The following is a 15490-nucleotide window of genomic DNA, read 5'->3' on the forward strand; positions in this document are numbered from 1 at the left end:
TCAAAAAAAAAAAAAAAAAAAAAGAGAAGAAATGACATCTTTATGAAATTGTCTTTCCATTCATGAGCATGTTGTTTCCATATTATGTGTTTCAGCACATTTTTATAATTTTCTCCATAAAGATCTTCGACATCTTTGTTAGATATATTTCAAGGTTCCTTGTGGGGTTGTTTCTTTGTGTTTTTTTGTTTGTTTGGTTGGTTTTTTTTGAGTTGGAGTCTCACTCTGTCGCCCAGACTGGAGTGCAGTGGCAGCTCCCGGCCACCGCAGCCTCGATCTGCTGGGCTCCAGCGATCCTTCTGCCTCAGTCTTCTGAGTAGCCGGAATTACAGGCGCGCGCTACCACGCCCGGCTAATTTTTTGATTTATTGTAGAGATGAGGTCTCGCCTGCCCAGGCGGGTCTCGAACTTGTGGGCTCAGGCAATCCACTCATCTCAGCATCCCAAAGGCGCGAGATTATAGGCTGAGCCACCGAGTCCAGCTGTTTCTTTGTTTTTTGCTATTTCATATGGTATCATTTTTTTTTAAATTGCATTTCCAACTTGCTTATTGCTGATATATAGGAATGTTGGGGGGTTTTGTATACTGATCCTATCATTAAATTTTGCTGAATTTTCTTATTAACTGTAGTGGTTTAGATCTTCTCTATACGCAATTATGATGAATGATAAAAAAAACCTAGATTTTCATTTTTCATCTTTGTGCATTTTGCTTCTTTTCTTATTGCCTCAGACAGAACCTTCAGTAAGATGTGAACCAGGAGTTATGAGACTGGTCTCTTTATCTTGTTTCTGACTTAAAAGGGAATACTTGCTGATGTTTACCCTGAGTTGTATGAGATACTATTTATCATGTTAGAGGATTATCTTGCCATTTCTACCTAGATAAGTTTGCACTATAAGTATGTACTGAATGTTATCAAAACATTTTTCTGAATCTTCTGGGGTGACTGTATCACTTTCTTCCTTTAATCTGGAAATGTGGTAAATTATGCCAGTAAGTTTTCCACTGTTAGACCATCCTTGAATTCCTGGGATAAATCCTCCTTAGCCAAAATTGTGTTTTTTATTCTTGCCACATAAGATTTGCTCATGTTTTATTTAGGAATTTTGCATTTATATTATTAAGTGAAATGGAACTATAATTTTTCTCTTTCTGGTTTTTCTCTTACTAACCATGTTAAATTTTATGAGACATATTACATGAGTTGGGAAGCTTTCCTTCTTTTTTTTACATTCTCTTGAACTATTTATGTAAAACAGGAGTTTTATACAGTTATTCCCTGAAGGTTGAAAGTCATTATGACCTTTGAAAGCTTAAAAGCATATGGGTCTACTGTGTTTTATTGTGAATTTTTTTTTGAGAGATGGAGTCTCATTACATTATTACCCAGGCTGGACTTGAATTCCTGCACCTAGCAATCCTCCTGGTTCAATATCTAAGTAGTTGGGACTAATTACATTGAAAATTTTTAAACAATTTTAAACAACATAGTGGTTGTATGTTCACATAGGTATTCAATTTCTTCTTTTTTTTTGAGTTGGCGTCTCACTCTGTCGCCCAGACTGGAGTGCAGTGGCCGCTCCCAGCCACTGCAGCCTCGATGTGCTGGGCTCCAGCGATCCTTCTGCCTCAGCCTTCCAAGTAGCCGGAATTACAGGCATGCACTACCACGTCCAGCTGATCTTTTGATTTATTGTAGAGATGAGGTCTTGCTGCCCAGGCGGGTCTCGAACCCGCGGGCTCGGACAATCCACTCACCTCAGCCTTTCAAAGGCGTGGGATTACAGGCTAAGCCACCGAGCCCAGCCTATTTCTTCTTAAGCAGTGTATCAGGTAAAGAAGACATTAAGCAAAGCTCTCTCTGTCTTTCCATTCTACCATCTTTAGCTTAAAGACCTCCACCTCATGCTTGCTATGCTTTGGACTCAAAATAGCTGCTTGAGTTCTCACAACTAGTTTTTTAGGTAAGAAAGAAAATGCAGCAGAAAAGTGATGCATCTATATCAGGAAACCAAAAACTTTTATCCCATTATCCAAAACTGTACTTCATGACCCACCTAGCAACAAAGGAATTTGGGGAAGTATTTTTATATGGGCACATTATTACACCAAGCAAATGAGAGCTCTATTAATAAAAGAGGAGGAGAGTGAGATTTTAAATTGTCAACTGGCTACATATGCCATCGTCACTTTACTTAAGTTATATTTTTCTAAGAAATTGTCCATTTCACCTAAAGTCCTAACTTCTCTTATAATTTTTAAGAGTGTCTACCATGACCAGGCATGGTGGCTCAGCCTGTAATTCCAGCACTTTGGGAGGCTGAGGCAAGAGGACTACCTGAGCTCAGGGGTTCAAGACAAGCCTGGGCAACTTGTCGAGAACTTGTCTCTACAATAAATCAAAAAATAAGCTAGGCATGGTAGTGCACACCTGTAGTTCCAGCTACTTGGAAGTCTGAGGTGGAAGGATTGCCTGAGCACAGCAGGCGGAGGCTGCAGTGGCCATGAGCGTGCCACTGTACTCCAGCCTGGGCGACAGAGTGAGACTCCCACTCAAAAAAAAAAATTCTGAATATTTTACCTTTGTACCTTTTAAAATTCTTCTTTACCAGAAGTTTGTCTATTTTATTAATCTTTTCAAACAACCAGTTCTGGTGTTCTTGAGCCTCCAAATGCTTCTTTGATTTCTGGCCATTTTTTTCTGTGAACATTATTTTTACCTTTCCTCTTCACATCTTTGTTAGTTTTCCCCTAGCCATTTAAACATGCTATTGCAAATGATATTTAAAATTTTTCATTTGAAGCCAACCATGTGCTTGTAATCCAGCTACTCAGGAGGCTGAGGTGAGAGGACCGCTTGAAACTGTGATTTAAGTTCAGCTTGGGCAACATAACAATAACCTGTCTTTAAAAAACAAAACATATTTGCCATTTGTATCTTTTTGGTATATAAAAATAAAATAGATTTACATATGTTTACCTTATATCTAGTTGTCTTGCTCAATATACTTAATTTTGATCGTTTGTAGATTTCTTTAGATTTTCTATCTAGTCATATCCTCTGCAAGTAATATTTTATTTGTTCTTTACCAATTTTTAATTCTTATGCCTTTTTTTTCCTTTTTTCTTGATTTATTGCATTGTCTACAAGGCTGGGACCTCCAGCATAACCTTGAACAGTAGTGGCTAGAGCTGATCTTGGTTCCAATTTGGAGAAAAGTATTCAATCTTTTACCACTGCGTATTGTCAGCTGTGGGTTTTTTTGTAGATGCTCTTTATTTGATTGAGGAAGATGACCTATTTTTAGCTTGCTGAGAATTTTTTATCATGAATGAAAGTTGAATTTTGTCTAATGCTTTTTATGCTTCTATTGAGATGGAAAGGTTTATATTTATGAATTAGATTATTTTTACTACAGAGTGCCTTAGACTGTTTTGTGTTGCTATGACAGAATAACTGAGATTGGGTAATTGATAAAGAAAAGAGGTTTATTTAGCCATGGTTCTGAAGCCTGGGAAGTATAAGAAACATGGGCTCTGGTATCTGCTTTGCTTTTAGTGAGGGGCACGTGCAGAGAAGGCCAAAGGGGAAGAAGACATATATAAACAGAGCAAAATCTAAGGTGCATCCTGGCTTTCTAACAATACACTCTATGAGAACTAATCTTTTCCCACAGGAACTAACCTAGTCTCTCCAGAACGAGAACACACTACTGGAATGTACTACTGGGAGAACATCACCAAACCATTCATGAAGAATCTGCCCCATGAGCCAAACACCTCCACTAGACTCCACCTCCCAATACCACCACAATAGGGACCAAGTTCCAATATGAATTGTAGTATGGATGAACAAACCATATCCAAACCATAGCACGGTGCTATGAAGTTTTCAGTTTCTTATTTTGTCGGTTTTGGTGTTTGTGTCTTTCAAGAAATGTGTCCATTTAATGGTCCATGTCATATGAATTGTTAAATTTATTGGCAACAGGCTGAGCAAAGTGGCTCATGCCTATAATCCCAGAACTTTGGGAGGCCAAAATGGGAGGATCGCTTGAGCCCAGGAGTTTGAGACTAGCCTGGGCAACATAGGGTGACCTCATTTCTTTAAAAAAAGAAAAAAAAAACTGCCGAGCACGGTGGCTCACGCCTGTAATCCCAGCACTTTGGGAGGCTGAGGCGAGAGGACTGCATAAACCCATGGGTTTGAGACCAGCCTGGGCAACTTGGTGAGACCTTGTCTTTACAATAAAAAAAAAAAAAAATTAGCCAGGCATTGTGGCAGGTGCCTGTAGCTTCTTGGAAGGCTGAGGTAGAAGGATCACCAGAGCCCAGCAGGTTGACACTGGGGTGGCCATGAGCATGCCACTGCACTCCAGTCTGAGTGACAAAGTGAGACTTTGACTCAAAAAAAAAAAAAAAAAAAGCAAACAAATAAATTTACTGGCAACTGATATCTTTTTTTTCTTTTTTTTTTTTTTGAGTTGGAGTCTCACTCTGTCGCCCTGACTGGAGTGCGGTGGCTGGGAGCGGCCTCAACCTGCTGGGCTCCGGTGATCCTTCTGCCCCAACCTTCCAAGTAGCTGGAACTACAGGTATGTGCTACCACCCCTGGCTAATTTTTTGATTTATTGTAGAGAGGAGGTCTCGCCAAGTTGCCTGGGTAGGTCTCGAACCCATGGGCTCAGGCAATCCACTTGCCTCAGCCTCCCAAAGTGCTGGGATTACAGGCTGAGCCACAGAGCTTGGCCTCCACTCACCTTTATTACACATTTCCTTCTGCTAATTTTGAGTTAAATTTGCTCTTTTTTTCTAGTTCCTTATAAAGGGATTTAATAATTAATTTTTAAGATTTCTTTTTTTATTCTTACCATAACCACTTAAAGCTATACATTTCCCTCTAAGCACTGCCTTAGTTGTGTCCCTAGATTTTTATGTAGTTTCATTATCATTCAGTTCAAAATATTTTCTAAACTCCTGTGTGATTTCTTCTTTGATCCATAAGTTCTAAAAGCTATATTGCTGAATTTCCAAGTATTTGAGCATTTTCCAAATACCTTTGTTTTCAATTCCTAATTTAACATAATTTAGGTCACATATGATCTGTATTTAAACCTTCTGAATGTTGAGACTATATTTATGGCATGGCATGTGATCTATTTTGGCAAATGTTCAAGTAGCACTGGAAAAGAATTTATGTATCATTGTGTGCAGTGTTATATAAATGCCAGTGAGCTCAAAGGGATATATAACTGTCAGTTAGGCTCAGGTGAAAGAATTGTTAACATTTTCTATATCATTACTGATTTTTTTGCTATTTGTTTTAGTAATTACTGAGAGAAATATTAAACTCACCAAGCCTAAATCTAAATTTGTGTATTTTTCCCTTTAGTTCTTTCCGTTCCTCTTTGTTTCTTTGTGAATGTTTACCATTATACGCTGAGTAAGTGACACCTGTTGCCTACCATCAGGAGCAGCAGTCCCAGGATGTCAACCCTCTCCATTGTCTGCAGGTGTCGGGGCTGCTGAGATAGACACAACTCACACAGTCACTGGATGGAACCACCCTTCGCTCAAATAGAGAAGACACACACCAAGATCAACTTCACTAGTAAGCATTAGTTCCCATGGCCAGCAGGTCGCACCACACAGCCAGTGCAGGGAGATGGTCCGCCCACACCCGTTTGGTGCTGCAGGTGAAGAAAGCAATTCACTAGCCACTGGGAACAGACACAGCAGTGGTGCTGGCCAGGTACCACGTGATGCACACACTTTAGCAGAACAAAGAAGTAAACATCCAGCTCAGAACAGAGAAAGATATTCCCAAACAAGGTAATAATCTCAGCACAAGCTTTAATTCCATGTTAGGAAATATTCCGGGCTCAAGGCAGCTCTTATGCAGCTGTTCAAGGGTCAACAGGCTGTATATGACTGCCCTTCCCGACATTATGAAATGTCTTTTTTTCTCTGATAATATTCCCTGCTTAAAGTTTACTTTTCTGATATTAAATAGCCACCCAATGTCAAGCACAGTGCCTCAAGCCTGTAATCCCAGCGTTTTGGGAAGCCTAGGCGAAAGGATTACCTGAGCTCAGGGGTTGCCTGGGAAACTTGGTGAGACCTAGTCTCTACAATAAATTAAAAAAGGCCGGGCTCAGTGGCTCAGCCTGTGATCCCAGCACTTTAGGAGGCTGAGGTGAGTGGACTGCCTGAGCCCATGGGTTCAAGTCCAGCCCAGGAAACTTGGCAAGACCGCATCTCTACAATAAATCCAAAATTAGCCGGGTGTGGTAGAGCATGCCTATAGTTCCAGCTACTCGGAAGGCTGAGGTGGAAGGACTGCTGGAGCCCCAGCAGGTCAACGCTGGGGTGACCATGAGCATGCCACTGCACTCCAGTCTGGGTGACAGAGTGAGACTCCAATGCAAATAAATAAATAAATAAAGCCAAGCATGGTAGCGCGCACCTGTAGTTTTGGCTATTTGGAAGGCTGAGGCCGAAGGATCGCCGGATCCCAGCAGGTTGAGGCTGTGGTGGCCGGGAGTATGTGTGCCATTGCACTCCAGCCTGGGTGACAGAGTAAGACTCTAACTCAAAATAAATAAATAAACAAATAAATAGCCACCCATTCATGTCCACTAATCATGTCCTTATGATTAGTGTTTACATGGTATATATCTTTCTCCATCCTTCTACTTTATATTTATATTTAAAGTTCTTGTAAATATGTTGGGTTTTGCCAACAAATTCTATCTTCTATTTTGAGTGTTTCGTCAATTTATACTTAATAAAGATATTAATATTGTTGGGTTTCAGGCTACTATCTTACTATTTGTTTGCTAATAGTACAACATTGGGGGTTTTTTTTTTTCATTTTTTTTTGAGTCAGAGTCTCATTCGTCACCCAGGCTGGAGTGCAGTGGCGCCACACTAGCATTGACCTGCTGAGCTCCGGCGATCCTTCAGCCTCAGCCTGCCAAGTAGCTGGAACTATAGGTGTGCACTACCATGCCCAGTTAATTTTTTGATTTATTGTAGAGATGAGGTCTCACCAAGTTGCTGGGGCTGATCTCGAACCTGCGGGTTCAGGTAAACCACTTGCCTCGGCTTCTCAAAGTGCTGGGATTACAGGCTGAGCCACTGAGCCCAGCCAGTTTTTTGTTTGTTTGTTTCCCTCTTTCCCCACATTATTTTGAATTATTTTTCTTTTCTACTTCATGTCCTCTGTTGATATTTTAGTTATACTCTTTATATTTTACTGGTTGCTCTAGGGATTACAATATGTATTCCTAATTTATTACACTGTACCATAAATTCATATGGATCATTTCATATATACCAAAAAATCCTTAATATAGAACACTTCCATTTTCCCCTTCCTGTGTATTGTGCTATTGTGGTCATTAAGTTTTACTTCTGTATGGTTTATATGGTATATATCTTTCTCCATCCTTCTACTCTATATTTATATTTAAAGTTCTTATAAATAAGTTGGGTTGTGCCAACACACTCTGTCTTCTATTTTGAGTGTTTGGTCTATTTATACTTAATAAAACTATTAATATTGTTGGATTTCAGGCTAACCCACAATAAATTACCGTCGTGTTTTGTTTTGGCTTTAAATGGTGGATTATCTTTTAAAGAAATTTTAAAATGAAAAGTCTTTTCTATTTACCCATTTGTTTTCTTTTTTTTTTTTCAGTTGGAGTCCCACTGTCACACAGGCTAGAGTGCAGTGGCACACTCACAGCCACTGCAGCCTCAACCTGCTGGGCTCAGGCCATCCTTCCACCTCAGTTTTGTAGGTAACTGGAACTATAGGCGCACACCACCATGCCTGACTCATTTTTAGATTTATGGTAGAGACGAAGTCTCACCATGTTGCCCAGGCTGGTCTCAAACTCCCGGGCCAACTAAGGCAATCCTCTCGCTTCCACCTCCCAAAGTACTGGGATTACAGATGTGAGCCACTGTGCTGGCTTACTTATCCATATATTTTCAAGTGTTCTTCACTCCTTCTTGTAGATATGATTTTCCACCTGTGATCTTTTTCCTTCAGCCTTCCTTTAACATTTCTTGTAGTGCAGACCTATACTAGGTCTGTGTATCAGAAAACATCTTCATTTTCCTTTCATTTTAGGATATTTTCATTGGACATAGGTTGACATTTTCTTCTTCCTGACTTTATTTTTACTTATTTTTTTTTTTTTTAGTTGAAATCTCACTCTGTGGCCCAGGCTGGAGTGCAGTGGCACATTCACGGCCACACCAGCGTTGACCTGCTGAGCTCCAGCAATCCTTCTGCCTCAGCCTTCCAAGTAGCCAGAACTACAGGTTCAGGCTACCACACCCGGCTAATTTTTTATTTGTTATAGAGATGAGGTCTTGCTAAGTTGCCCGGGCTGGTCTCGAACCCGCAGGCTCAGGCAATCCACTCGCATCAGCCTCCCAAAGTGCTGGGATTCCAGGCTGAACCACCGAGCCTGGCATCTTCCTGACTTTAAATATAGCATCCCAGGGCAGAAGTTGTTTCTGATAAGTCACTCTTCTCTACATTCTCTCAATGTGCAGTAATGCTTTTTTTCTCCTTCTAGTTGCCATTTAGTTATCTTTGTCCTTGGTTTTTACAAGTTCAACCATGATGTATATAGGTGTGTTTTCATTTGTTTATCTTATTTAGGGTTTGGTGAACTTCTTGGATCTGTAGGTTTATAATTTTCCTATGTCAAGTTTTCAGCCATATTGTTTTGAGATTTTCTTCTTCCTTAGTCTCTCCTATCCCTTTGAGGTTCCAGTTTCACAAATCTTGCCCAATAGGTTATTAATGTTCCATTTGCTCTTTGTTTCTCCCCCCCCCCCCCCCCAGCCTCAGACTGGCTAGTTTTTATGCCTATCTTCAGGTTCACTGACCTTATCTTTTGGCATGTCAAATGAACTGTCAAGATCATTCTGTATAATTTTCCCTTCAGATAGAATATTTTTGAGTTCTTGAATTTCTATTTGAATCCTTTTAAATATTTTCCATTTCTCTACGGGGATTCCTTGTTTGTTCATTAGATCCTTTTTTCCCTTTAATTCTTGGTTTGTTTGTTTGTTTGTTTAGTTGGAGTCCCATTCTTGCCACCCAGGCAGGGGTGCAGTGGCACGATCATGGCCACCCCAGAATTGACCTGCTGGGCTCTGGTGATCCTTCCGCCTCAACCTTCCAAGCAGCCAGAACTGCAGATGCACACCACCACACCCGGCTAGTTTTTGTGATTTACTGCAGAGACGAGGTCTCACCAAGTTGCCCAGGCTAGTCTCAAACCCCCAGGCTCAGGCAATCCTCTCATCTCAGCTTCCCGAAATGCTGGGATTACAGGCTGAGCCACCGTGCCCAGCCTCCTTTAATTCTTAAGCATTTTGAAGTCATATTATAAGTCCTTGTCTGCTTATTCTGATACTTCTGTCAATTCTCAGTCTGTTTTCCTATAAATCTCAAGGTCTTGTTTCTTTGTCTAATAATTTTTAACATTTATGCTAAAGATTGTGAATGCTACTTTATTATTTATTTTGGAATTCTGGGTTTTATCTTTCTTCAGAGAGCTTTGTTCTGGCAGGTGGATTTTTTTTTCAGGGGAAGTTTTAAAAATTGGCATATTGGCCGGGCTCGTTGGCTCAGCCTGTAATCCCAGCACTTTGGGAGGTCGAGGTGAGTGGATTGCCTGAACCCGTGGATTGAGACCTGCCTGGGCAACTTGGTGAGACCTCATCTCTACAATAAATCAAAAAATTAGCCGGGCATGGTAGCGCGCACCTGTAGTTCCAGCTATTCAGACGGCTGAGGCGGAAGGATCGCCAGAGCCCAGTGGGTCAAGGATGCAGTGGCCAGGAGCGGCCACTGCACTCCAGTCTGGGCGACAGGGTGAGACTCCAACTCAAAAACAAAAAAATTGGCATATTAACTCAATTGTTTTGAGACTTGTTTTGACATGCTGTGTACATAGGTTGAGAAGACACTTTACTCTAGGGTTTGAATAGTCATACTCCTAAAATATTAACTTGGAGTGTTTAGTGAGGTCTCTCCCATCTGGCTGGTTAGTTCCAACATCTCTCAGCACAGTGTGATCTCTAGAATTTCCATTCAGCTGGTCAGGTCTTGCAGAGTCTCTCCCTGTGAATCTATAACTTATATTTTGCCAAAGACAAGGGATCCTTATGCAGATCTTTGGTGCTGCTTCTCTGTGCAGCTCCTTCCCTGGTACCCTGGGCTAGCAATGACAGTTCGACAGTCCAAAAATCCAATGTCCATATCTTCAACTCATAAGATTGCAGTATTCTATATGGTTTCCACGTCCCTGCACATGGATCAGAAAGAGCCTCCACACAGAAACTCAAGGAAATTATAAGGTTCAATTTTTGTGTTTTCCTTCTCTAACAGATACAGTTCTGCACTATTTGCTATCCAACACCTGAAAACAGTTTTTTTAAAAAAGGTATTTTGTCCAGTTTTATATGGTTCATAATCTTCTACCAGTTATTCCATTTTGGCCAGAAGAGGAGTGACTGTTTTTTTACTTGGAGTCTGACTCTTGTTGCCCAGGCTGGAGTGCAGTGGCATGTTCACAGCCACCACAGCCTCAACCTGCTGGGCTCAGGCAGTCCTTCCACTTCAGCCTTCCAAGTAGCAGGAACTACAGATGCACACCACCACGCCCAGTTACTTTTTGTGATTTATTGTAGAGACGAGTTCTCACCAAGTTGCCCAGGTTGGTCCTGAACCCCTGGGCTCAGGCAATCCTCTCACCTTGGCCTCCCAAAGTGCTGGAATTATAAGTTGAGCTCAACAATTTTGAATAATGAATTAATTATATACTTATAAATAATTGATATAAAACTAATACAACTTACCAAACCTGAAAGATGATATAGCAAATTACTGTATAGCTGGGCATGGTGGGTCATGCCTATAATCCCAGAACTTTGGGAGGCTGAGGCGAGAGGATTGCCTGAGCCCATGGGTTCGACATCAACCTGGGAAACTTGGTGAGACTTCATCTCTGCAATAAATCAGAAAATTAACGTGATGGTACATGCCTGTAGTTCCAGCTACTTGGAAGGCTGAGGCAGAAGGACTGCTTGAGGCTGCAGTGTCAGTGAATGTGCCACTGCACTCCACTCTGGGCTACAGAGTGAGACTCTGACTCAGAAAAAAAAAAATGTTGGGCGTGATGGTTCAAGCCTTTAATCTCAGCACTTTGGGAGGCCAAAGCAGGAGGATTGCCTGAGCTCAGGGGTTCGAGACCAGCCTGGGCAACTTGGTGAGACCTCATTTCTACAATGAATCAAAAAATAAGCCAGGCATGGTAGCACGTGTCTGTAGTTCCAGGTACTTGGAAGGCTGAGGTGGAAGGATCGCCTAAGTCCAGCAGGTCAAGGCTGTGGTGACCATGAGCATGCCACTCTACTCTAGCCTGGGTAACAGAAGGAGACTCCAACTCAAAAAAATAAAATAAAATGTATATTGACTCCAACTCAATAAAATAAAAATAAAATAAAACTGAGAGATTATACCTTCTATATCTTTTACATATACATATATCATATATATAAATTTGTATATATACTTTTTCTGTCACATTTATTTTTTATCACCTTTTCTCAGTTTTGTTAAGTTGAATTTCCACCATATTTGTAAATACTCCAAATGAGTGATTATTATAAATTGTTTATATGCAATAATTGTTTCAATATTCCCATATGCCAGCGACCAACTTCTTTGCTCACCATTCCCTCTTGTCACCCACTCTCTTCTCTTGAGTTTAAAAGACTTCTGTCTCTTGTACATCATCTACCTCTTGTAATAATTATCAAAGGGTCTGTAAGTGGTAAGCTCCCACTTCTTTGTCTGAAAATGTTTTTGTTTAGCCTTCATCTTTCAATAATAGTTTAGCTGGATATGGCATTTGGGTGACAGTTATTTTCTCTCAACTCTTTCAAAATATTATTCCTTTGTCTTCAGACTTGTCTGGTGAATGTTGAAAAGCATGCTGCCAGCCAAAATGTTATTTCTTTGTATATAATCTTTCTATAGTTTCTTTCTTTTTTTTTCTTTTTTTTGAGTCAGAGTCTCATTCTGTCACCCAGGCTGGAGTGTAGTTGCATGCTCACGGCCAGCACAGCCTCAACCTGCTGGGCTCAGGCAATCCTTCCACCTCAGCCTTCCAAGTAGCTGGAACTACAGGTGCACATCACCATACATGGTTATTTTTTTTTAATTTTTTGTAGAGACGAGATCTTGCCAAGTTGCCCAGGCAGGTCTTGAAACCCTGGGCTCAGGCAATCCTCTCACATCAGCCTCCCAAAGTGCTGGGATTAAATGTGTTAGTCACCGGGTCCAGCTAGGCTTTCTAGTTTCTGATGTTATCTTGTCCTTCTTTGAAGATCCAGCAATAATTTATTGGTATTTATTGTAAGGCACTTACTATGTATTAATTAGTCACTTTCCATACTTTAATATTACTTGTATTATTTAGTCATTTTCTATACTTGCCTTAACCTCACCATTAGAGAACAAGCTACTTGACACTATACTAAGTGCTATGCATCTTTTCTTACAAAGAAGCACTATGTTCTTTCACAGAATGAGGAACGGTACATAAACAAAAAGATCACCAGGCATGGTGGCTTGCACCTTAATCCCAGCTACTTGGGAAGCTAAGGTGGGAGCACTGCTTGAGCTCAGACAGGATTTTGAGATCAATCTGGGCAACATAGTAAGATCCTAGACCCAAAAGAAAAGAAAAGATCAAAATGACCTATCTAAGTTTAGCACCAGAGGCTTGTCTGAAAGACTGCCTACACATGTCATTCTGCTGACAACTGGCTAATGCTTAAGAATAAGTCAGTAAGTTATATATGCATTGACTATCTGTTCACAGTTTATTGTTTGACTTTCAACAGATGGTTGGCATTCTCATTAGTAACTGTTTACACATTAAAAAGTATTTGTTAAGCTCAGCAAAGTTTTCATCTGCCAATCTGGGAGTTTATCATGTGTATACAGATCTGTCTCTGAGTGAGTTCTAGGAAGAATAGTCCTGGCCAGGCTTGGTGCCTCAGCCTATAATCCCAGCACTTTGGGAGGCTGAGGCGAGTGGACTGACTGAGCTCGCGTGTTCAAGACCTACCTGGGCAACTTGGCGAGACCTCGTCTCTACAATAAATCAAAAATTAGCCGGGCGTGGTAGCGCGTGCCTGTAGTTCTGGCTACTTGGAAGGCTGAGGCAGAAGGATCACCAGATCCCAGCAGGTAGACGCTGGGGTGGCTATGAGTGTGCCATGGCACTCCAGCCTGGGCAATGGAGTAAGACTCCAACTCAAAAAAAAAAAAGAATAGTCCCAACTATTCCCCAACCATACAGTCTAAGTTGTTTCCATCATTAGGTTTCATACATATCTGAGCAATTCTTAAAGGATAGGAAGACAATCACTTGAAATATATTTACATGAGAGACTAAAAAGCCTTCTGGGAATAAACTTACTATCTTAAGTAAAGAGAAGATCAGACAGCTTGATTTAGAAACAAAGCCTTCATCTTAGAGGAAAGGAGTAACTTTGAAGGCACTATGGTTCCTGATTATATCTAGTTCAGATCACCTTGGATTAAAATCTGGGTTTGAAGGAGAAAGAGGACTATAAATACAAATGAAAATACCTGTTTCTGTTTAAAACTAGTGGTAGAGTACATTGCAGACTATTTTGGAACCCTCTGAGACAGTGCATCACAGATAATCAACATAAATACTCTAGCCTGGGCAACATAGTGAGACCCTATTCTCTACCAAAGAAAAAGAAAAAATTAGCCAGACATGGTGGCATGCACCTGTAGCCCCAGCTACTTGAGAGGCTAAGACAGGAAGGTCATTTAGGCTAAGAGGTCAACACTGCAGTGAATCATGATCATACCGCTGCATTTCAGTCTGGGTGACAGAGTGAGACCCTGGCATCCCCCTATTACCAGTATAGTCATCACCAGCTGTATCCAGAAAAGGCAGCAGCAGGGCACAGAAGAGATGTCTGACAAGAGGGGCAGTACCCAGCAGACCTATCAACAGTGCATGCAAGCCAGACTCAGTGGCTCAGCCTGTAATCCCAGCGCTTTGGGAGGCTGAGGTGAGTGGACTGCCTGAGCCTGAGGGTTTGAGACCCACCTGGGGCAACTTGGCAAGACCTCATCTCTACAATAAATTAAAAAATTAGCCGGGTGTGGTAGAGCGCGCCTGTAGCTACTTGGAAGGCTGAGGCGGAAGGATCGCCAGAGCCCAGCAGGTTGAGGCTGCAGTGGTTGGGAGCGTCCACTGCACTCCAGTATGGGTGACAGAGTGAGACTCCAACTCAAAAACAAACAAACAAAACAACAACAACAACAACAAAAACAGTGCATGCAGATGAGGCAGCCACAGGGCAGGGAAAAATCTAAAGAAGGTAAATTGTTGGAGACAAGATTAAGAATGTCATATTCTACTATATACTAAATCTAGTAGTTTATCAGATTTGTTATAGAAAATAGCAAGGGCTAGGCCCAATGATTCAAGCTGGTAATCCCAGCACTTTGGCAGGCTGAGGTGAGTGAATTGTCTGAGCCTACGGGCTAGAGACCAGCCCAGGCAAGTTGGTAAGACCTCGTCTCTACAATAAATCAAAAATTACCCAGATGTGATAGTGAACGCCTATAGTTCTGGCTACCTGGAAGGCTGAGGTAGAAGGATCACCAGAGCGTAGCAGGTCAACACTGGGGTGGCTGTGGGTATGCCTCTGCATGTAGCCTGGGCGACAGAGTGAGACTCCAACTCAAAAAAAAAGAACATCACATACTATCATATATTAAGTCTAGTAGTCTATCGGATTTATTATTGAAAATAGCTCGGACAGCCGGGCTTGGTGGCTCAGCCTGTAATCCCACGCCTTTGGGAGGCTGAGGTGAGTGGATTGCCCAAGCCCGCGGGTTCAAGACCCGCCTGGGCAGGCAAAACCTCATCTCTACAATAAAATCAGAAAATTAACCAGACATGGTAGCGCACGCCTGTAATTCCAGCTACTTGGAAGGCTGAGGTGGAAGGATCGCTGGAGCCCAGCAGGTCGAGGCTGTGGTGGCCGGGAGCGGCCACTGCACTCCAGTTTGGGCGACAGAATGAGACTCCAACTCAAAAAAAAAAAAGAAAGAAAATAGCTCGGACATTTCTTGAACAACCCAGGAATATTTAGATGGGAGTTTTACTGAAGGTTGGGGTGCCATTTTGAGAAACGGGTAAGACCATTGTCGATGCATACAGCATAAGCATCAGGGCTAATTTAACGATATGGTCAAGGCATGAGTGAGACTTCAAAGCCTTAAATTAAAAACGTTGGGACAAGCCGGGCTCGGTGGCTCAGCCTGTAATCCCAGCACTTTGGGAGGCTGAGGTAAGTGGATTGCCTGAGCCCGCGGGTTCAAGACCCGCCTGG

Source organism: Carlito syrichta, unplaced genomic scaffold (assembly GCF_000164805.1).
Source record: "Carlito syrichta isolate Samal-C Ts95f unplaced genomic scaffold, Tarsius_syrichta-2.0.1 Scaffold307134, whole genome shotgun sequence".
NCBI classification, from domain to species: Eukaryota; Metazoa; Chordata; class Mammalia; order Primates; family Tarsiidae; genus Carlito; species Carlito syrichta.